We start from the raw sequence: 25,873 nt of genomic DNA, 5'->3' as shown, positions 1-25,873 counted from the left end.
AGTCAGTGGGTTGGGAAAGGCAGACCCATCCTTAATGTGGTGGGCACCATCTAATCAGTTGTCAGTGAAACCAGAATATAAAAGCAGGCAGAAGAACATTAAAAGACTAGACTGGCTTAACCGCCCAGCCTACATCTATCTCCTGTGCTGGATACTTCCTGCCCTCGAACATCAAACTCCAAGTTCTTAGCTTTGGGACTCAGACTGGCTTCCTTGCTCCTAAGTTTGCTATATATATATATGCATACACACACATACATACACACACACACACACAGAAAATATATGTATATATTATATATAACATATATAATATACCATATATATATATATATCCTATTGTTTCTCTAGAGAACCCTAATACAGATGACAATTCCTGAATAATCGCTCTCAAATTCACTAAAATGGGGAAATCACCCAGTATGTATTAGCCAATGTGATACGCTATAAATTGCACACACTATAATAATGTATTCTTAGGGGAAACATTCCTAAATCTAACTACCAGTTTATAGAGAATATGAAGTATAGAGATTCACGTTAAACTATGCTATGAAGTTATGAGTCAAATTTAGAGTTTAGAAAGTTCTAGAATATACAATTATGTAACATCAACTATTAAAGGAGGTTTAAGAGACACAGCAACCAATTAAAATATGTGAATCTTGTTTTGGTCCCTATTCCATCAAAAATTGTAAAACAGACATTTGTAAAAGAATTAGAAAGCCTTAGAAGTAATGTATTAAATCATATTATTGGATTATTGTTTATTTTTTAAGGTGTTACTTTGCTTTGGCTATGTTTAAACAAATGTCCTTATCCATCGAGATACACACAGACATATTTATTGGTGATGTGATGTGAAGTATGAGATGTATTTTAAAAAACTAGTAAAGAAACAAAAAAGTCTGTGATTTGGATAAGAGGGAGAGATGAAACAGTATTTCAAAATGCTGGTAATTATAATAGGTATAGAAGGCAGAAAACTGACCCTCCCTCCCCTGCCAAAGATGTCCAAGCCCTAATGTCAGAAAAAGGTAAACATATTTTGTTATATGGCAAGGGGGAATTAAGGTTCCAGATAAAAATTCACTGATCAACTGACCTTGAAATGGGGAGGTTATCCTGGATGACTTCTGTAGGACTAGTGTAATCAAAAGGGTCTTTTGTATGTGGATGACCGAGGCAGAAGGGAGAGCACCAGGGAGATGGCAGCAGGAAGAGGGCTTGGTCTGACATTTGCTGGCTTTGCAGTTTGAGAAACAGCACAGTAAGCCAAAGAATATACAGAGAGCCTCTAGCAGCTGGGAAGACAAGAAAACAGACTCTCCTCTAGAGCATCCACAATGGGAATGTAGCCGTCATTATAATTTTAGCCCAGTGAGACCAATAAATTTGTGTTGTTCGAACTCACGAAGTTTGTAGTAATTTTTTTACAGCAGCAATAGAAAATAATTTACTAGATTATGGGTACATGGGTTTCATTCTTCTCCCCACTTTTGTGTATTTTTATTCTCTGTAGTAAAACTTTAAAAATATTAGGGTTCTAAAAAATGTTTCCCCTTACCAATTTTGGATAAAAGTCCAATTGACTAATAGCCTACAGCTTAATTAAAAGACATAAGACATCTAACTTAAATGATATGAGAGGGTTAGAAAGATGCTCTTCATTTGTAAGCAGATATGCTCGTATGTGATTTACTTATTTGAATAATATGACAGTATTAAAGAATAGAAGAAAAAAGTAGGTAGTGTCCTCATGGCAGATTTGTGATGCCACATCTGTGATGGCACATGTATCAAACGTGTATATTATGATTCCATTGTTTTGAAAACCAAATGATGAGATCACTGAAGGATGACCAGGGGAGGTGGTACATCTGTTTTATGCCATATTTGTATTGAACATTCACTGTTAATTTTAGAATATTGGAAGTGAGGCATAGTTAATACCTTGACAAACATCACATTTTAGACTCATTAAAGTCAAAGGTGATAATGTATTATTTTCTTAAAGTGTAGTTTACTATTATAATATTGTATTAAATAGAACTATATTCTCATGGATATCTTAATCTGACATAAAGGGAGTTTGTGCCCTGTTTGGAGGTTTTGACTTTTTTTTTCTGTCATCTGAAAAATAATGCTTCATGTCTGAAAGGAAAATTTCAACACACACATGCACACACACACAAATAGGACTGTTTCACAGTAAAAAGAAAATATAGCTTACTTAATGAAATTTTCACATTTATTTTAAGTAGTCATAGCAAAAGGTGACATAGAAGTAAACTATTTCTAGTATTTGGCCTGTATATGTGATGTATCTACAATATGGTGGCACTATGTGAGAGACCACAGATCAAAGGGCAAATGCCCCTCTCTTTATTTCATAAAATTTACAAGGAGTATAATACTTTTTGAACTTAATAATCCCACTTTAGTTATTATGTAAGAGAGGAAAAGATGGAAGAGAAGGAGATAATATTAAATTTAATCATAAAAACTTGATATGGTGTTAATGGTGAAAATAGGTGCATTTTTCATCAATATTGTGAACTATTGTGAGACTTTGTATTTACTTTTAAAGTGTAAATTATATAATGGTCAATAATTAGTTTGAGTAGATAGACAATTATCTCACCTCTGAGGTAAAGAACCAACTTGGGTTACCTCGCAACAGGGCTTTTACAGCGTATATACTGTGACTCTAGCAACAAGTATAAGTGATGATATTGCCATTATTTCTAACATTCTTTGTAATTAAGGTTTAAGGGTGGAGATAAATATGTGAGTAGCTACCTCAGAAGGAATATTCAAAGCTTGCTTTTATGTCTGCACTAATCCTGTCCTGTACTTATCTTTTCCAGGGAATTGCTGGGGAATTGAATTACTTTGCTTCTGAAATTAACCCTGAAGGGCTACACAATTCTTGGGCAACACTGGCTTGTAGCTTATTAGCATAGAAAAAGACAACCACGGAAAGAAACTTCAATTTCCAAATAAAATGCTGATGAATGAAGCAATAAAATGGTAAGAAAGGCTACTTCCTTTCCATGGGGAAACACTCAGGGCTGAGTATGCTGAAGTTTTATGCTAATATAAAATTGGTTCCAGCAAAGTACCTAGTTTTATAACCTAACAAATTGGTGCCAACTTATGTAAGCAGTCTAATACTAGAAAAAAGTAAGTGAAACTGTTCAAGGAACATTTGCTTAGAAGAAAAGTCTGGAATCATTAAAAATGCATTCAACATAAGATAATTAGTAGGAATGATAACAGCACTGATGCACTCAGAGATCGGATTTTAACACAAGTAGCAATAAATAGTGACTGTTGTGGATAAAGCTCGCCCTTCTTGTGCTAGGTAGGTGAATATTTTTATCATCTATTATTGAATGACACAAGCAAGAGGAGATCCCCATAAGCTAATTCAAAATCAAGAAAAACATTCAATCATGTCACATATGCAGTAAGAGGAGAAATCAAAGAGATAGAGAAAAGAGAAATTTAGACCAAATTTGACATTAGTTCCCTATCACTGACTTTCAATGCAGAATACAGATTTTTGCTTCAAGTAATGCTAGTCTGAATGAGCCTATAGAAAGGAGCATGGGTAAACATACTGTGAATGTCTGGACACAGGCGATTATAGTAGCTGTACCTGATTCTTTTTTTCTGAATTTGGTCATCTTTCAAGAAAGACAAAAAAAAAAAAACATAGAAAATTCCCCCACAAACATAGCACCTTTATTATGATCATCTCTGTTAATGTCACAATTATGACTTTTGTGAGTAAATTTGAAATGAATTATTTAAAATTATACTCAACTAGTTAATTTCAGAAGACTAGAAAATCTCATTAAATTAATAGAGGGCAAAGGATGAGAAAATATTTTCAAAACATATCAATGTGTCAGTATGAGTAATCCAATTTAGAAATTTTCATATATAGACTGTATATGGTAGTGGTCAAAATAATTCTAACAAAGCAATAATTTTTCTCAAAAAATATTAGACACATACACATAAATGAGTTGTCATCTTCAATTTCATAATTGCCTGCATATAATAAAGTAATATTTTATTTTGATATTCACAATGCAGTGTTCCTTTGACTGTTGAGGGTACGTTTGATTCATATTAATAATCAAAAGTTTTTGGCATCAGATCTACATTCATGTCTAAAAGAAAGAAACAAACTGCTTCTTCAGTGTTGGTTCAAGAGGGAAAGGTAAAGGATCCTCTCTTATTTGTCTTTTAAACCACAGAGAAATTAGAAAAATATTTCACAAAGTAAAAACTCATTAACTTCTTGATGCATTTTATAAATTGAGTATTCAGTGGAGGGGTAACATTCTTTTGCCCAAACAAAATAGCTTTATATTAAAAGTAAATGACTGACTTTCCTGTATTCATTGAAAAAAGAGACTATAGTTGTGTAAGGAGTACCTAATGCATAATGACTACAGTGGTTTAAGGAGTACAATGCATAAATGTAGAAACGGTTATTAAAACAAATCAGATTTGTGTTTATCATCTACTTTTTCTATCATCATATTTCTCTCTTCACTGCTATATTTATGTATCACTTTGTATGTACAGAAAATTTCACTGTTCTTATAATTAAAGTAAACTCATTTCAACACTGCTTTTTCAGTTAACAATGCACGTTGTACACTTTAGCATATTTTTTCTATATGTCTAATTTTTTTACTATTTTTCAGTCTATGTATGCCAAATACATAATAATGAGGACTAGGATGTTCCAAGTTTTCATAAACTATACTAGGTAACTTTTACAATGTATCTATATATGACTATTGCTTTAATAAGAATTCTTTGAAATTTTCTTACATTTTAAAATTCTTGGAAATGTGTCATTCAAAAATTATAAATATGTTAAGCCTTTTAAAGGCATGTCGCTAACATTCTTTTGAAGTTCTACCCAATTATTCTTTGACCAGATTTGCAGAGAAGGAAGGGGTTTTGAGGTAGATACAAGCCTTTTAGAAATAAGTAAATATTCATCTAAGCCATCAAAATGGAGATGCCTCAGAAGGAAAGTTCAGATTAGACATTAAAATGTTGATGTTCATAGCATATTGTTCATAACTGAAGTTATTAGGGCAAATAATATCATCTAAGTAGAGAGATTAGCCTAAGGGAAAAAGATAATTTGGGGTAAAGCTTTAAGGAATTCTATCTTTTATGGCCATTTATGATCCAGTACAGGAGGAAGAGTCTATAGGGAGACAGAGGAGGATGACCCATTGAAATAGGAGGAAAATCAGGAAATTGCAGTATCACAGAAATCAAAAAAACTCAACGAATGGTAAACATAGCAGCCAATATTTACTCAAATTGTAGAAGTCATTATATATTAGGTTGGTGCCAAAATAATTGTGGTTTTTGCTATTCCTTTTAATGGCAAAAATGACAATGATTTTGACACCAACCCAATTCCTGGAAAAACAGTATAAAAGAGATGACCGTGAGAGTTGCGATTCAGTGGACAAAATAAGGAAATAGCATTCTGAGATAAAGTGATATACAAAAATGTATTGTGCCATTAAAATTGTCACTGGGCTATACATTTATATAAGGTTGTTTATGTTTAATAATTTTTGATAATTCTAGGAATATATAGAATGAAAAACATTCATTGGATTTGGTGACATGATGTTGATTGATTTATGAGAACGTTTCCAGTAAAGTGTTGGGATTTAGGTTTGATAGGAGGGTGGTTGTAGAATTAAAGAGAATAAATGGGATGTGTGTGTGTATATGTATGTGTGTGTGTGTGTGTGTGTGTGTGTATACATATAAAACTTATTCTAAAAATTTGGGTGTGAAGAGAAAATAATGAAAAACAAAATCATTTGTTGATCTTAAGTTCCCAATAAGATTATAAAAGATCTAATAAGGATAACAAATAAAGTAATCATTGCAATTGAGATTTAGAATTAGTGCAGAAGGTGGTCCTTGTAGATAGTGAGATGATGGACTTGAGAATTGGTTATCCATTCTTGTAGAAAAGGAAATTATGGATGGGTAATGTAGAACGTGGGATACAGACTGCAGGAAAATGTCAAGTCTGGAGTGAGTGTATGTGTGTGTGTGTGTGTGTGTGTGTGTGTGTGTGTGTGTGTACGGTTGGAGAGGATTGTTGGGGTGGTGGTAGTACTGCAAGAGATTAAAAATGACAACTTGGGCAAATAATAAAAAATACTTCAGGCAGATATACTTATTTTTAGTGGTAGTAATATTTTCTGCTAAGTCATTTGCTCTATGCTAGATTTAACTTTTCTGAAAACAACAGTGTATAATATTCTATTTTCTCCATAAATCAAAAGAATTGCACAGAGATAATACCCATGGGGAACATATATTATAAAGCAGACAATGGTTGAAGATGATCTCGGATACATCACTCATAAGTAGTGTATACACTTTATTAAATTGAATATTGGACAAGTCTAGAGTTAAGAGTAAACAGTTGGAAATATGTTATTTCTAAATAAATATTCCTATTTAACTTTAATATTGATTTGAAAAGCATTATAATCACCAATAATTTTATATTTAAAAACCCAGAGTGTTACCTTTTTAAACTCAAAATCATGCTCATTATGGTTCAGATATCAGGCAATATTCAGTTTCTGTCATCACTACAATTTGACAGCAAAGAGACTACAGAGGCAGATGTAAATCTCTTCATTCTATTATTAGATACATCATAGAATTTTATTATAATGTAAATAAATATTGTCATTTCTTTTTAAAAATCATTTTCTCCCTAAGTTGACATTAATGATTTTTAAGTTAAAAAATATTCTACTTTATATGACGAATTTTTCAAGAAATGCCAGAGTATACAAAAATTATACACATTCACTTTCCACCAACTAGCTTAAGATATACAGCACACCTAAAACATTGAAAGTCTTTTAGTACACCCTATCTCATTTCCTTTCCTCTTCATTCTTCCCTGCACAAAGGAAATTATCATTAAATCATTTCTATACATATTTTTAAATTTTTAAAACACATGTACATATCTATAAACATTTATAATTTTGTATTATAGGTTTTAAAATAAGATTGTAAAAGGTACAAAACAATTATAATAGTTTTGAACAATTTATTATTTCTGTTAATAACTTGATTGCATTCATCTTTGTGATAGCTAACTTCATAATTTTTATTAATTATTACATTTCATTATACTATTACATCACATTTCCATCAAAACTTTTTCTGGCATTGGACATTTTGGTTTTCTCCCATTTCTTTCAATCTTGTAAACAATGTCGCTATAATATTGCTATGCATGTCTACTTCCACACATAAGCAGATCTTTCTTTTGGGCATATACCTAGGAAAAGAATCGCTATGTTGTAGAGGAAGTACATCTGTCTTTATTGAATACATCACTTGTTATATTTGGGATACTTACCTATTAATATATGAACACTGAAAGTTTTTATGTTTTTATGTTTGTGTAAATATCTTCTCATAGTTTCTTGGTAATTTTTTCTTCCTTATTTGCTATTTATAGAAACACAGAAACATGGTCATATTTATCAGGTTTTATTCGCCTTCTTTTTAATTAGGAGTGTGGTTTTTAAAATCTTTCCTAAAACAAGATTTAGGGTGTTTACATTCATGGCATAGAAAACCTCTCTTTCTCCTGCTTCTTTCTTCTTCTTGTTTTTCTGTAATGCCTATCTATAAAATTTTATATTGTTCTTCAAAAATATCTTGCATATGTAATTTAGATATTCATAAAAATTTAATATTTCCATTTCTTTTCTAAATGCTATTTTTCTTCTATTATATTTCCTCTATTTTTGCTTCTGAGTGACCAATAATTTATTTGCATAACAATGATACAGTTTGTTACACATTGACCTAATGGATTCCAATAATTTGTCTATAGTCTAATTATTTTCTAAAAATATCTGTAAATAATTAGAGGTTTCTTTTCTATTTCTTATTATTTTTATTCCTTTTTCTTGTCCTTTTGCACTAGATATGTCCTCAAATAAAATGCTGAAAAATAGTAATGAAAACATCCAAACATGTCTTTTCACTCCTGATTTTAAAAGAACACTTTAATCAGGTTGTGACTGTTTGTTGATGGATTTTTGGAAGATACATGCAATTAAATTTGGAAAACTCACATCTATTCCTAATTTGCTAAGAGTTTCTTTTGTTTTATAAAAATTAAAATCATGTGGTGAATTCTCTAATTACACTATTTTACTTTGAACCACAAGTTATTCTACTATTTTTCATGTTTGCTTTTGAAAATATTTTTCCCAGTCATCTTGTTACACATTTTTAACTTAATGGAATTTTGATAGCAGAATGTGGTCTGTAAAACAAGTCCTTCATAATCCCTGGGTCTTGTTTTAACTTTTAGTATGTGACCAATTTTATTTATTTATTTGATACTAGTGAGCTTGATGCCTAATTTATCGATATCTTATTGAATTATGTCTATTTTTTCTTTATGTATTTTGAAACTACATTAGTTATATGTATCAAAAAATCAAGAGATTCAAAGATCATACGCTAATAACATTTATAACGAGTGCCCCAAATTGTGTATGTTATTATAATGTGATGATTCTACCTAAAATTACACTGTGTCTAGTTTTAATCTGGCTATATCACATCTTCATCATGATTTAATTAGCATAATTTTGTCTCTTTAGTTTCAGTCAGTCTTTGCCATTATGGTTTATGTTTACAAATAGCAAAATGCTGGTTTCTTTTTAATTCTATGATTTTTGCCTTTTAACTAGCAACTGTAAACTATTTGCATTTATCACAATTATGAATCCTTTTAATGTATTATCAAAACTTTATTTTGGGCTAAACACAGTGGCTCATACCTATAATCCCAGCATTTTGGTAGGCTGAGGCAGGTGGATCTCTTGAGCTCAAGAGTTCAAGACCAGCCAGGACAAAATGGAGAATCCCTCTCTCTACAAATATACTAAAAATTAGCTGGGTGTGGTGGCACACTTCTGTAGTCCCACCTACTTGGGAAGCTGAGGTGGAAGGATCCCTTGAGCCAGAGGGAGAGGCTGTAGTGAGCTGAGATGGCACCATGCACTCTAGCCTGGGCAACAAGGCGAGACCCTGTCTCCAACCAAAAGAAAAAAAAAAAAAAAAGAGAAGAAAAGGAAAAAAGAACTATATTTTGTAGCATCCTGTGACCCTGTTATTGTTCTTAATATCCTTTACTGCCTTCTTTGGGTTTAATGTTTTTGTATTCTTTTTTCTCTCTTCTAATGGTATTTAAACTATGTAATCAATTTTTTTTAAATTGTAGGTATTTATGCCTAACACACTTACATTTTATATATGTGTGCATGTTTATGTGTGTATTATCTATACATCTAAATTTACCAGTAGTTCTATTAATCTCAAAAAGTATGGGAGGCCCTCGGACATGGGATTTTTTTTTTTTTTTTTTTTTTTTTTTTTTGAGATGGAGACTTACTCTGTCCCCCAGGCTGGAGTGCAGTGGCAGGATCTCGGCTCACTGCAACCTCTGCCTCCAGTGTTCAAGCGATTCTCCTGCCTCAGCCTCCCAAGTAGCTGGGATTACAGGTGTGCACCATCACACCCAGCTAATTTTTGTACCTTTAGCAGAGACGAGGTTTCACCATATTGGCCAGGCTGGTCTCAAACTCCTGACCTCAAATGATCCGTCCACCTCGGCCTCCCAAAGTGCTGGGATTACAGGCAGAAGCCACCATGCCCAGCCTGAACAGTGGAATTTCTAAGAAGTGTTTCTTTCTTACATGTTTTCTCTAGTATTTTACTTACATATTACATGCCATTCCCAATATTTTTGGATATTGTTTACATTCTATATTATTTTTAGATTGAATTCATATTTACCAATACCTTTCCTCACCATTCCATTTTATATTTTGATTCTTCTTTTATTTTAGTTTACATTTCTTATGAAGCAAATACTTTGAACGTTTATTTAGTAAGGGTTAATTAACTTTCAATAGGTGTCTAAATTACTACCATTTAACATTTTATTCTTAAAAGAATATTAAGTGGGTATAAAATTCTGGATGGGCAGTTGTAGTTTCTCTGCATTTTTAAGATTGTTTTCCGCTATTCTTGTTATTGTCTATTCTTGTTATTGATAGTCTTCTGCCAATCTAATCATCACACATTTCTGTTTGAACTACCTTTCCGTTATGGCTAATTTAAAATCTTGTTTTTGTCTTTGGTACTTCTTTGAAGTTTTATTTCCATTCATATAAATGTTTGTCAGGTATTCATTGTACTTTTTTATATATTATATATCATTATCTTCTACCAGTTCTGGAAAATTATTACTCTCTTTAAATACTCTTTTCATTTTTTTGTCCATTTTTCTGAAACTACTATTAGTATTATTTTCTTAAAAAAAAAAATTTTTAGGTTTGGGGTACATGTGAAGGTTTGTTATATAAGTAAACTTGTGTCACAGGTGTTTCTTGTACAGATTATCTCATCATTCAGGTATTAATTCCAGTACCCAATAGTTATCTTTTCTGCTCTTCTCCCTCCTCCCACCTCCCACCCTGAAATAGATACCAGTGTCTGTTGTTTCTTTCTTTCCGTTCTTAAGTTCTCATCATTTAGCTCCCACTTATAAGTGAGAATATGCAGTATTTGGTTTTCTGTTCCTGCATTAGTTTGCTAAGGGTAAAAGCTCCAACACCATCCATATTTCTGCAAACGACATGATCTCATTCTTCTTTATGGATGCATTGTATTTCATAGTGTATATTTACCACATTTTTTTATCCAGTCTCCCATTGATGGACATATCGGTCAATTCCATGTTTTTGCTATTGTGAATAGTGTTGCAATGAACATACCTGTGCATGTGTCTTTATAGTAGAATGGTTTGTATTTCTCTGGGTAAATATCCAGTAATGGGATTGCTGGGTTGAATGGAGTTCTGCTTTTAGCTCTTTGAGGAATTGCCATACTGCTTTCCTCAATGGTTAGGCTAATTTACACTCCTACCAACAGTGAATTAAGTGTTCCCTTTTCTCTACAACCTCACCAGCATCTGTTATTTTTTAACTTTCAAATAAAGGCCTTTCAAACTGGTGTGAGATGATAATCTCATTGTGGTTTTGACTCGCATTTCTGTAATGATCAGTGACATTCAGCTTTTTTTTCATATGCTTATTGGCTGTATGTGTGTCTTCTTTAGAAAAGTGTCTTCTTTAGAAAAGTGTTCATGTCCTTTGCTCACACTTTAATGTTTTTTTCCTTGTAAATTTCTTACAGATGCTGGATATTAGACCTTTGTCAGATGCATAGTTTGCAAAATTTTCTCTCATTCTGCAGGTTTTCTGTTTACTGTGTTGATAGTTTCTTTTGAAATGCAGAGGCCTTTAAGTTTAATTAGATCCCATTTGTCAATTTTTGCTTTTGTTGTGCTTGTTTTTGGGGTCTTGTCATAAAATCTTCGCCCATTTCTGTGTCCAGGATGGTATTGCCTAGGTTGTCTTCCAGAATTTTTATAGCTTTGGGATTTATATTTAAGTTTTTAATCCATCTTCAATTTATTTTTGTGTATGGTATAAGGAAGAGGTCCATCTTCAATTTTCTGTATATGACTAGCGAGTTATAGCAGCACCACTTATTGAATAGGGAGTCTTTTCCCCATTGCCTTTGTCAGTTTTGTGAAAGACCAGATGGTGGCAGGTGTGTGGCCTTATTTCTGGGCTCTCTGTTCTGTTTCATTGGTCTGAGTGCCTGTTTTTGTTTTTGTGCTAGTATCACGCTGTTTTCATTACTGTAGCCCTGTAGGATAGGTTGAAGTCAGGTAATGTAATGCCTCCCTGTTTTTTGTTGTTGTTGTTGTTGTTGTTGTTGTTGTTTTCTCTTTTTGCTTAGGATTGCCTTGGCTATTTGTTTTTGTTTTTTTGTTTGTTTGTTTTTTTGATTCCATGAGTTTTTAAATAGTGTTTTTTCGTCGTTTTGTGAAAAATGGCATTGTTAATTTTATAGAAATAGCACTGAATCTGTACATTGCTTTGGGGAGTATGACCATTTTAATGATATTGATTCTTCCTATCAATGAGCATGGGATGGTTTCCATCTGTTTTTGTCTTCTCTGATGTCTTGGAGGAGTGTTTTGTAATTCTCATTGCAGAGATCTTTCACCTCCATAGTTAGCTGTATTCCTAGGTAGTTTATACGTTTTGTGACAATTGTGAATGGTATTGCCTTTTTGGTTTGGATCTTGGCTTGGCTGTTGTTGGTGTAGAGGAATGTCAGTGAGTTTTGTGCATTGATTTTTTATCCTGAAATTTTGCTGAACTTTTTATCAGCTGACAGAGCTTTTGGTCCAAAACTATGAGGTTTTCTAATTATGTCATCTACAAACAGAGTTACTTTGACTTTCTCTCTTTCTATTTGGATGCCATTTCTTCCTTTTATCTGCCTATATTCAATGATTTTTAATTTCATTTTTCAAAATTTTCAAATTTCTTCTATGTGCCAATCTGATGCATGTTTGAGTTTACTAATGTTTCCATTATCTCTACCTAAGCTATTTAATCTATCCATTGCATGTATGATTTGCATAATACTGTTTATAATTTCCAGAGGTTCTTTTTTATAATCTAAACAATATGCCTATTTGTTCTGGGGGGCTTGTTTCTCATCTTTTCTTCCTTTTTACATTTTTATTTTTATCTTTATTCCAATAAATTTTTTGATATATACTTTATATTCTATATCCAAAGATTCCATCTTCCAAAGATTCTGGGTGTGTAAGCTTCTCATTTTCCTTTGTTGTAGCATATTTACTTTTGTCTGAACTTATTTTTTACTGTGTATCAATATTTGATATGCTTTATATGTAGGAATTTTATATAATCATTTTACTGCTAAGTTGCCTTTGTTCCTGCTTGACATCCCAAGTATCTTCAAAGTATAAAATTAGACAAACTCATGAAAAAGCAGATCTTTGGTTGTAATTGCATGGGTATATATTCTCCATCTGGAGCTCACAATAGGCATACTTTTTTTTTTTTCTTATGATATCCCTCTTCTGGCATTATTCTGGCATTTCAGTTTCAGTTCTGATTTTTGACTTCTTTATGGAATCCCCACGCCCTATCCCCACTAAGCCCTTAATTTCTATATCCATGCAATCATCAAGATCAAAATTCTAGAATACATAGATTAGTTCAAATTCCAAATTTAGATTCACTTTCAACTAACCATTTTAATTTTTAGCTTCTTCATTTTTGATCCCCGGAGATTTCTGTTACTCTCTTGTGAGCTCATTCAGGCAATTAAGAGGATATTTACAATGCTTTTATTTGGCATTTATAAGTGTCTTTTACATGAGACTATTTGCATTATTCATTCCATCATACAGTTGAATAATATCTTTGTGTGTGTGTGTGTGTGCATGTTGTAATAGAACATTTTTTCAGATTAAAAGAGCTAGCATGAATTTAACTTATAGAAAGAAAATTACTACAGCTTATGTATACTAACATGTGTTATTTGCTCTAAGTGTATGTAGGAAATGGATTACATGTGCTACATGAAGGACACACTTTTTCTTAATTGATGCTTTGCAAAAGGTTTACAGTATAATGACTTCTTCCTTTAGATATAGTTATTCCACAAGAAATTTACAAATTGCAGTGGCTTAAACAAGTACAAAAGACAAATTGACTTAAATGTCACTTTGAATTTTGTTTATAGTATTTTAAAGATAAATTGTTTCTTCATTTAGGAATGAATCATTCATGGATTTCTAAGGAAGTCTTTGTTTGGTTGGTAGACACTGATTATCTGTGGAACAAGACCTATAAAACTAATACAAAGAAAAGAGTACCAGTAATTTGGGCTCCAGGAATAATAATATTTTTAAAAGTCTTTTATGGATTGTATAGAAAAGAGTATTGGAACACCTGTGCAACGTCTAAACTCATTTAAAAGAATTAGAACATAACCTAAATGTAAGAAAAAAATGGTACAGATTAATATCTTACAATGACTACACAGAAATTTTCCAAGTGCTCCTTTACTTGTCTTCCATTTTCTTTTACTTTATTTCCATTTTCTTTTAAATCACTAATCACCTAATTTCCAAAAGCCACGGTCAATACTGAAGTCATTTACTAGCCTGATAGTCTGAGTATCATATGCCACATTATATAACTATATATGCCAATATAATCAATCTTAATGAAACCCAATTAAATTGTCTGTGCTGTGGCTATTCAGGTATCTTGTCTCTTTATTATAGAAGTCATTTGTTAAGCCTTTTATAAATTTGCACTAAGCCAAGGAAGAGTTAGCTAATAGATGTTTCATTGAGATCCTGGGAAAACAAGCCAACCAATTTTTTTCTCTATATTCTTAATTTTGTTTTGATTTTTTGTTCTATACTGTGTTACATAAAATGGGAGTTAGATTGATTTTTACTATTCTGAGAAGTATTATAGGCACATAAGAATAAATAAAATATATGTGTAGCTTAGTTAAGTATTGATAAAAATCCATTTAACTGTCACCTTTTTAAAAAGGAGAACATTTCTAGTGCCCTTAAATCTTCTGTGTGTCTCTCTCCCAAATATTACTTTCTGCAGAAATAATCACTCTCATCTCTATGATATTTCCATTATTTATTTTAATATGCATTCACCATTTCAAAACACTGCTTTGGTTTGCTTGGTTTTAACCCATACTATGCATAATTATGTACCTTGCTTCTTGTGTTATACATTGTAAGGTAATTTCATATTGTTGAATACCACTATTTGTTTTTATAATCTATATTTTTATGTTGCCTGACTATAACGAAATTTACTCATCCTAAGCTTGGTGAACATAACCAGTTTTAGACTAATTTGAAAGAAAAAAAACTGCCAAGAATACATCTGTACATGTATTCTGGTACATATGAACAAATACTATTCTGGATTACATATACATAAAATTGAAATGATGCATTACAGAATATAAATAACTTAAAATGTTCTACCTAATGTCCTCAAATGTACTAGTTTGTGCATATTTTATCTACATTTTCACCTGCAATTGGCAGTTTCTGATTTGTTTCAATGTTAATCTGGTAGTTTTTAAATAAAATCTAATTGAGTTTTAATTTGCATTTCTTGGATTACTAAATGAGTGGATATGTTTTTCACATGTGTTTGAGAGAGTTTGGTTTCCTCTTTTCTATAATGGTTTAAAAAAAAAAACTTTATAAAGGATATTTGATTAATGCAAAGCTAAAATTTTCTTACAAATGCAATTATAATTTGCTGGGTTTTAGCTATATAATTTGTAGTTAAGGCTTCTTTAAGAAGCTCAGAGCATTTTATAAGGTTTAGTAAATTTAATGTAGTACTAAAGAAGTAAATTATAATACCTAGGTGAGTAAAACTAGTTGATCTCAGAGAGCATGTTAATAAACTAGAACTGATATTCCATCAACTTAATAAAATATTAATGATTTTGAATAACAGGCTTATGTAAGTTTATTAAAAATAGTTTGTGAAGTTTTCATAGAAAACCTGCATTTTAAAATGATTTGAATTGGCTAGTAAAAGCTTATCATTGAACACTAGCCATGAAGTATCTCCTTTGAAGTAGTTAGAAATGGTATGCTTAGGAAAAAAATAAATTCCAAGATTCCTATTATGCTACCCAATATGTTTAATAAGATGAGGTGACCACAGATAATCAGGGGTAAAGTGATAATAAAATACTAGTGGAGAATATACATTAACATTTTAATACATCCGGTGAGTAGGAGAGGAGTTCAAGAGGTAGTCTATCTGTAAGTAACAAAGATAAGGAGATAGATGTGTTCTTCTTTAAAGATGACTAAGATCTGTACTGTCAAAAAGAAAAAAATAAAAATAAAAAAAACACCCTCAAAATGGATAAATATGATGGATGGATAAAGATAAAGGGAGATTTTAGTGCAGGAAAAGCATTTATTGAATACTTTCTTCAAGCAAACACTAAGCTTGATACTCATGGCATATGCATGACTCCTAGTTTTCAAATTATTTAAAATTGGAGAAATATTGGTGTTAGGTCAATTTTTGTCTATTGTATATGGCCTGATAATACCGTAATTGGCATATTATCTCTAATGTAATACCTTAGAACTGGAAGTTTCTTTTTTTTTCTTCCTTTCTGCCTCCGTCCCTCCCACCTGATTCCTCCTTCCTTCCCTTCTTCCTTTTTTTCCTTCCTTCCCTGGCTTGCTTTTAATTAGTTTTGTTATAATCTACCAGGTGTGGGTGGTAGGGGACATTTTCTAACACTTCTCACATAAACTCAAATTTCGGGTTATTCTTTGGAGTAAAACAGTCTCTTCACTGTTTCCAAGGTTATTCCTGAGTTGCAGAAATTCTCTTTCCATGTTTATTCCCTGTATTCCTCATTCAATCTTGCCACAACTAGACAAACAGAAAGCACAAGGGTACCGTTTCTTGCATCTAGAGTTAGAAACCTTAGCAGCACACAGTAACTGCTCCAGGTCTGTCATATAGATGCATTAATTGTCTAAATATCAATTTTTCATTCTTAAAACAATTGTTTTAAACATTTCCTTATGTGCATTCAATCCATATGAAATAAATTTTCTGGCAAATATTTAATTAGTTTTATTCAAAATATCTGATTAAAGTAGCAAATGCTGTGGGGCTAGAATTATATGACTTTTATCTTTTTTTTTTTTTTTAATGGCATTGTTGAAATGATGCTAGCAAGGTGGCAGAACAGGAGATCAACTGCTTATATTACTGCACGACAACAATAATTCTGCATTCTTCCACAGACCAAAGTCTCTTTGTGGAAGCTTTAGTATTTAGGCTGCAGGTTGTGAAAACCTCATGGAGTCCAAGACCTAAGGGGGTAATTTTGAGAGTGAGGACCCACACCCAGGTAATAGATTCTTTAACTATGTTTCTGGATTCAAACCTGGAAACACCCCCCTTTCCTGAAGGGCTTGATTAGAGTCTAGTTTGGCCTTGAGCCTGCTACCAAATGTTACCAAGGAGTCCACAAGTAGTCACAATAGTTCCTCGGCAGAAAGGCTCATGTGTTCAATATTGGTCTTGGCAGTTGACTTGAAAATTATTTTTGTAACTAGGCTCTAGCCCCACTCTGCAGCAGTCTCAGCTTAATATTGCTTATATAAGGACCCATCTGTGCAACTGGGACAGGTTTGCCAGCCTCTGTCCCACAGCAGATCCTGAAGGGGCCTAGTCTCAGCTCCACAGCCCCCTTGCTAGTCAGAGAGCTATCACAAAAGCACAGGGAACTTCCGGGAGACATGCCTATCTGTGCCAACTGGACAGGCGTGGTAACCTTCATCCCACAGCACACCCTAAAGGAGACCTGTCTCAGCTCCAGCATCCCTTTGTTGCAACGCCAGAGTTACCTTGCAGGCACAGGAAACTCCTAGGAGACACCTCAGGACAGTATTCAAAACAGAAGTTTTGGAAAAGGACCTATCAGCTCCAGCCTCTCTCATCTGTGATGGTGGAGCAATTCTGCTCGTACAGGGAACTGCTGGGAGTCTCACTGGCAGTTGCCACTGAGTTAGCTTGCCAACATGAATCCCATGGCAGCTTCTGACTTATCCTTGAAGCTTGGTTTCAGTCCCCTGAAGCTGTGGTCTGGAAGCAGTTCTACCCAGCCAGTGTCCTGTTAGGATATGAACCTATCTGAGTCCCTGTGGCAGGCTTGCCAAGCTATGTCCCTCAGTCATTCATTAGACACCCCTGGATCTTTGAACTGGCCCTCTTGTCTGAGAACTAAGACCAGTTTGGCCTTCTAGAGACCTGAAAAAAAAGCACATTCGCTAGTGCTCCTTCAGGCTGACACCTTGACCTCAGTAACACTGTGGATATTGAAACAGCCCTATAAATTGCCTGCATCCTCTCTCAACTACAGACTAAGAGCAGGCCTGTCTACCCAGGGACTGACTGGGAGACATGCCTATCCCCTGAAGACGGGCCTGAAAAATCTCAGTTTCAGTTGTGGACCTGAAACAACCCTGTGTCTCAGTTGTAGCTCATCTCAGCCATGGACTGGAGTAGTATGGACAACTCAGGAATTCAACTAATTACCCAAGGGAAACCCTCCCAGAGACTCATGAAAAGCCAATATACCCATAGGCATACCTGGTAAGAGGCCTAATATCTGAACTCTGAAAAGGACACTCATCCTAGGGCAAGCCCCAAAGACCAAGATCCTGAAGACAGTATAGCCCACCCAGCAACAAGGTAGAACCCACACTCACTAGGGCCCCTAGGAATAGGCCAACCAACTGTGGTCTCCACTGTGGACCCAGCATCAGCCACAATATCTGGATTTAATCCTGTTCACCTACAATCCCAGAGTCAATTTCACCAGCCCAGAGACCTTACAGGGAAGTACTTTAACTTGTTGAAACTAGTCTATAGGTCTCTAAGAGAAGTTTGCTTCTTCATATACATAGATATTTATGCAAGGCTACATGGATAACAAAGATTAAGGCAAACATGACACCACCAAAGAAAACTAATAAAGCTTTAATAATTGACCTCAAGGAAATGGACTTATATAGATTGCCTGAAAAAGAATTCAAAATAATTATCTTCAGCTCAAAGAGATACAAGAAAATGCAGAGAGACAACTAAATGAAATTAGGAAAACAATGCATAATCACAATGAGAGGTTTAATAAATAGAAGCACTTTCTCTCCTAGCTCCCAGGATCTGAGCCCAGTTCCCATCTCTACTGTTCTATCTCCTCCACTCCAGGAGCTCCTTGGTGACTCTATCATAGCCCCTGTTATCCCATGACCTGAAGGTACTGAGAGATCCATAGGGAGGACGGCGGAATAACTGGAGGCCAGGAAGTGAGAGTGTTAATGTTCAGGAATGTGGCCATAGAATTCTCCTCAGAAGAGTGGGAATGCCTGGACTCTGTTCAGCAACATTTGTATAGGGATGTGATGTTAGAGAACTGGTCACCTTGGGTCTTGCTATCTTTAAGCCAGGCTTGATTACCTGTCTGGAACAAAGAAAAGAGCCCTGAAATTTGAAGAGACAGGAGACAATAGCCAAACACCCGGCTGGCTCTTTTCATTTTACTCCAGAGATATTGCCAGAGCATGACATAAAAGATTCATTTTAAAAGGTGATTCTGAGAAAATACAGAAGCTGTGACCTTAGTAATTTACATTTAAAGAAAAACTACCGAAGTGTGGGTAATTGCAAGGGGGCAGAAAAGCAGTTATAATAGCCTTTACTGATGTTTGTCAACTATGCATAGAAAAACCTGTCAATGTAATAAATGTGGCAAAGCTTTTAAGTTGTGCTCAATCTTCACTGAACATAAATTTTTTAGCAGAGAAATGCTACAAATGTGAAGAATATGGCAAAGACTGTAGGTTGTTCTCAGATTTTACTAGACAAAGGAGAATTCATACTGCAGAGAGATACTACAAATGTGAAGAATGTGGCTAAGCCTTTAAAAAGTTCTCAAACCTTACTAAACATAAGAGTTCATACTGGAGAGAAACCCTACAAATGTGAAAAATGTGACAAAACTTTTACCTGCTCCTCAACCCTTCTTAAACACTACAGAAATCATACTGGAGACAGACCCTACAAATGTGAAGAATGTGGCAAAGCCTTTAAGTGCTTCTCAGACCTTACTATTCGTAAGAGAATTCATACTGGAGAGAAACCCTAAAAATGTGAAGAATGTAACAAAGCCTGTAGGTGGTTCTCAGACCTTGCTAAACATAAGATAATTCATACTGGAGATAAACTCTATGAATGTAATGAATGTAGAAAAGCTTTTAAGTGGTTCTCAGTCCTTAGTAAACATAAGAAAATTCATACTGTAGAGAAAGCCTACATCAGTGAAGAATGTGGCAAAGCCTTTACCCACCCCTCAACCTTTATTAACCACAAGAAAATTCATATGGAAAAGAGACCTTACAAATGTGAAGAATGTGGCAAAACCTTTAAGTGCTTCTCAGACCTGACTAATCATGAGAGAATTCACACTGGAGAGAAACCCTGCAAATGTGGAGAATGTGGCAAAACATTGAGCTGGTTCTCACATCTCATTAGACATAAGCAAATTCATACTAGAGAGAAGCAACATTAAATAGGATAGTTGTGTAGAGCTTTTAATACAATGCCTGCCTCTGGTAAGTACTCAATAAATGGAAGCTGCATATGTTGTTCTATGTCTATGAAAGCTGCTCTTCAGCTTGGCGGTGTGGACTGTGGTCAGTCTCCAGCTTGTATATTATTTCTCTGACATCTGCTTCTCCTTTATTTGAAGTCATTCTGTCCAACAGACTAGCAGTTTTCCAAGTGTGGACACCAAGCCAGCATCCCAGCATCACCTGAGAACTTGTTAGAAATGCAGATTACTGAGATTCATTCCAGATTTACTGACTCGGGAATCCTGGGGGTGGAGATCAGACCTGTTTTAACAAGGCCTCCAGAGTCTTCTGATATGCATTCAAGTTTGGGAACCACTGAAACAGACTGGTGAGTGGTAACTCACCAAACTACTACCTGAGTCAGGCTTCCCTGATTGATTTTAAGACAGGCTGAAGGCAGCATGGAATATTATTGCATTAAGATAAATATCAACAACCCAGAATTGTTACACGGTTCTATGACTTATTTGTCATATTAAGTAATTCAGTTCATTTTTCTGAGCTTCAGTTTCCTGCTCAGTCAAATGGGAGTCTATCCTGTTCTGCTGCTGTTCTGCTGCTCTTCTGCTGTGGTGTAGTGAGCCTCCAAACCAAAAATAATAAAAAGTACCTTATGAAAACATATTTCAAAAGGGGAAAAAGAATGATGATTGCTATTGAACTTAAAAATCCAGATTTGTAAAGTCATGTTTTCTTTTACATAGACAGTGAAAGAGATTAAAATTCAATACACTTTGGGTAGTTTACCTGCAGGCTTTCCCCTTTTACCCTTTAAAACACATGCAAAAGGCCCTGTCAATCTCCTGTACCTTTGCTCTTGACCTTATCATTTTACTCTCAACACAGCTCACACCTTTTGAAGTGAAAAGAAGAACAATAAACAAGACAAGGGAAAGAAAGGGAAATGAAGCCAGTTTAGCAGTTAGCCACTAAGATGTAGCAGCAGCTAGCTTCTTTAGGTCCCAGCCTAAAATATTGAAAAACAAACAAACAAACAAAAAACACTGTTCTGCCAACTGAAGATGGTACTGTTGTAATAGATTTTCTTGATTATAAGAAAATTTAAGTTTTGTAAATTTTTATCATAAATTCAATGCCTCTAATTTCTGTCCTGCCCTGCCTATACTGTCTTATAGAATTGTTGAGATCTTTAAATTAGATGAATTATATCTGATAGGATTCTTTGGAACTCAAATAACAGAAAACATAAGTAATACTGGCTTAAGAAAGAAAGAGAGAAGGGAGCAGTTGAAAAGAGGAATAAGAAGAAGAGGAAGAGGAGGAAGAGGGAGGGAGAAAGAAAAGGGGGAAAGGAAAGGGGAAGGAAGGGAGATAATATACTGTCTTGTTTAGTATCAGCAAGTCAGGTCTCTCCAGATACAGACACAAGGCACCATTAGGTCATAGACTCTTTACTTTACTGTTGGCTTCTTTCCAAATTTGGATTGCCTCTTACAGTTGAACCATCTCAGCAGATTCTGTCAATTTGGGGCCACACACTTCTAGGTGCAGATCCAGGGGGAAAATTTGAGAGTCTTCACTCTGGTATTTCCACCTGAAGGCTCACAGCATGCCACTGGCTCAGAAAAGGTCATGTGCCCACTGCTGAGCCAATCATGGTGTTAGAATGGCTCTGATTGACTTACACCCACAGGAGAGACACAAAACTGAGAATGGGAAAGCAGCGGGTTCCTAGACAGAGAGGGGAGTGAGTAGTGCTTGATGAGCAGGCAAAGCACAGATGTCTTTTCTCTTTACTTGCAAGTGCTGGAGTTAACAGGACTCTGAAATTTAGTGACATATTTAACTCTAGACACTCTTATCCACCCCTCATTAAATAAAATTTTGCAAGTCTACCATGGCTCTCCAGTTGACTGCCCCTACCATGCACTGAGAGTGCCTTCTCTTATGAGCCATGGAATGCTGCAGGGATTATCTGGGTAGCTGCTATGTCTCAGCATGAAAAAGTATGAAAATAGCTGATCCTCATTCTTGCTCTGCCACCTATTCAGTGTACAAACTTGTATTAAGTTTCTTAACCTCTCTGTGTCTTATTTTCCAAACATGAGATTAGTGCCTGCCCCACAGGGATACTGGGATAACTGAAAAAGGTTAATATGTAAAATGGTTAGTTCTGGCTTCTAATTGTACTCACCAAGTTCCCTTCTCTAGGGTAAAAAAGGGGCATCTGACATAGAAGTAGCACTGTGGGAAATACAGTTTACAGATCTCAGGTAACTCAGCATACTGCTCTAGCAAGAGACCTGTATAAATAATGGCAGAAGCCTTAGATCAGGGAAGAAACTCAAGAGGTGGTCCCAGAAGTTCCATTCTTTAGACAGGTGTTGCAAAGTTAAACCCATCTTATAGGTGACTCACAAAGAGGTGGAGTGAGTTCCTAAAGTTTGCAAAATTAATTCCATTAATTGATATTTACTTATAGAGCATCTGCTATGTGTCAGGTGCCACGCCAGATACTTGGGGATGCAATAATGAGTGAGACAGATTTTGTGTCTCTCTTAAGTATAGTATGATGAGGAAGACAGAAATAAAGTGAATGATATAGGCATGGGCAAAGACTTCTCAACTAAAACACCAAAAACAGTGGCAATAAAAGCCAAAATTGACAAATGGGATCTAATTAAACTAAAGAGCTTCTGCACAGCAAAAGAAACTATCATCAGAGTGAACAGGCAATTGACAGACTGGGAGAAAATTTTTGCAATCTATTCTTCTGACAAAGGGCTAATATCCAGAATCTACAAGGAACTTAATTAAATTTACAAACAAACAAACAAACAAATACTCACAAACAACCCCATCGAAAAGTAAGCAAAGGATATGAACAAACGCTTCTCAAAAGAAGACATTTATGTGGCCAAAAAACATGAAAAAAGAATCTCATCATCACTGATCATTAGAGAAATTTAAATCAAACCCAGAATGAGATACCATATCACAATAGTTAGAATGGTGATCATTAAAATGTCAGGAAACAACAGATGCTGGAGAGGATGTGGAGAAATAGAAACACTTTTACATTGTTGGTGGGAGTATAAATTAGTTCAACCACTGTGGAAGACAATGTGGTGATTCCTCAAGGATCTAGAACTAGAAATACCATTTGATCCAGTCATCCCATTAATGGGTATATACTCAAAGGATTATAAATCATTCTGCTATAAAGATACATGCATACGTATGTTTACTGCGGCACTCTTCACAAAAGCAAAGACTTGGACCCGACCCAAATGCCCATCAACAACAGCCTGGATAAAGAAAATGTGGCATATATACATCATTGAATACCATGCAGCCATAAAAAAAAGGATGAGTTCATGTCCTTTGCAGGGATGAAGCTGGAAACCATCATTCTCAGCAAACTAACATTGGAACAGAAAACCAAACACCACATATTCTCACTCATAAGTGGGAGTTGAACAATGAGAACACATGGACACAGGGAGGGGAATATCACACACTGGGGCCTGTTGGGGGTTGAGGGCTAGGGGACCGATAGCATTAGGAGAAATACCTAATGTAGATGACAGGTTGATGGGTGCAGCAAACCACCATGGCACGTGTATACCTATGTAACAAACCTGCACGTTCTGCACATGTTTCCAAGAACTTAGTATAGTTTTTTTTAAAAAAAGGAAAAAGAAATAGAAGCAATAAAAAAGAAATCCTAGAGCTGAATAATATGACGTAACTAAAAATTTTAATAGAAACTATAGAAACTTCCAATAACAGACTCAATTATGTAGAAGAAAAATCAGTAAACTCAAAGACAGGTCATTTGAAATTAGCAAATTACAGGGACAAAGAAAAAAAGAGTAAAAGAGCACAAGGAGTCTATCAGATACCATTAAATATACATTTATGGCAGTACTTGAAGGAGAAGAAAGAGAAGAGACAAAAAGTCAAAAATCTTATTCAAAGAAATACTTTGTGAAAACTTCCCAAATCTTTTTCTGTTTTGTTTTGTTTTGTTTTTGAGACAGAGTCTTGCTCTGTCACCCAGGCTGGAGTGCGGTGGTGCGATCTTGACTGGCTGCAACCTCCTAATTCTGGGTTAAAGCAATTCTCCCACCTCAGCCTCCTGAGTAGCTGGGATTACAGGTATGTGCTACAATGCCCAGCTAATTTTTGTATTTTTAGTAGAGAAGGAGTTTTGCCACATTGATCAGGTTGGTATCGAACTCCTGGCCTCAAGTGACCTATCTGCCTTGGCCTACCAAAGTGATGGGATTACAGGCATGAGCCACCATGCCTGGCTCCAAATCTTTAAAACAAAATTTTATTCAATTTTATTTTAAGTTCCAGGATACATGTGCAGGTTGTGCAGGTTTGTAACATAGTTAAATATGTGCCATGGTAGTTTGCTGGAAGCCATTATCCTCAGCAAACTTCCCAAAGCTTGGGAGGCATAGGGATATACAAATTCAGGAACCTCAAGGGATGCCAAGCAAAATCAGTTCAAAAAAGAATACTATGAGACACAATGTAATAAAATTGTTGACAGCCAAAGGGAAAGAGAGAATCTGGAAAGCGGCAAGAGAGAAGTAACTCATTACATATAAAGTATCTACCATAAGGTTATCAGTAGACTTCTCAACAAAATGCTTGGAAGAGAGAAGTAACTCATTACATATAAAGTATCTACCATAAGGTTATCAGTAGACTTCTCAACAAAATGCTTGGAAGATAGGAGGGAGTGGAATGGCATATTCAAAGTGCTGAAAGAAAAAGAGAATCACCAATCAACCATACTATATGGTGAAAAACTGCCCATCAGCAATAAAGAAAAGATGAAAATATTACAAGACAAACAAGTTAAAGGCGTTCATTGTGAGACCAATATTACAAGAAATGCTAAACAATTTTCTTAAAGTTGAAACAAATGGATGATAAGTAACAATAGAAAAATATTTGAAAGTGTAAAACTCACTGATAGAGGTAAACATGTAGTCAAATTCAGGATATTCTACTACTTTAAAAGTAGAGTATAAATCACTGTTAACTCAATAGAAGGGTTTTAAAAAGGTGTATTAAAAATAACTATAGAGTTATATAGAAGAAATAAGACCTAGTGTTTGATAAATCAGTAAGGTGGCAATAGTTAATATTAATCTGCTGAACACTTCAAAATAGCTAGAAGGAAACAATTCAGATGTTCTTAGCATAAAGAAAACATAAATATTTAAGGTTATGAATATCCCAAATACCCTGATTAGACTATATGAATATATCAAATTATCACATGCACTTTCAAATTATGTACATCTATTATGTACCAATAAAATAATAAAAAGGAAAATTATAGCTATAAATAATTGGTTAATCCTACATGATATAAATAGGTGTAAAGTATGACATCAATAGCATAAAATGTGTTGAATGAAAAGTAGAATTGTAGAGTTTTTGTAGGTGACTGAAGTTAAGGTACTGTAAGCTTAAATTAGGACATTAATGCTATAAGATGTTCACAACTAAAAGAAATAGAGAATCAAAAGCAAACCAGTCCCAAAGCTAGCGGCAGACAAGACATAACCAAAATCAGAGCTGAACTGAAGGAGATAGAAACACACAGAAAAATTAGAAAAATTAAGA

At 34.5% G+C, this 25,873-nt stretch overlaps 1 pseudogene; it reads left to right on the top strand.

Moving 5' to 3' along the window:
* The window catches only part of LOC111542711, a 37,068-nt pseudogene extending 16,872 nt beyond the window's left edge, over positions 1-20,196 (top strand).
* Positions 20,197-25,873: the final 5,677 nt, after the last annotated feature.

Source organism: Piliocolobus tephrosceles, chromosome 4 (genome assembly GCF_002776525.5).
Source record: "Piliocolobus tephrosceles isolate RC106 chromosome 4, ASM277652v3, whole genome shotgun sequence".
Classification (NCBI taxonomy): domain Eukaryota; kingdom Metazoa; phylum Chordata; class Mammalia; order Primates; family Cercopithecidae; genus Piliocolobus; species Piliocolobus tephrosceles.
Note: the sequence above shows the minus strand (reverse complement) of the source record. Positions and strands in the feature narration are given on the sequence as shown.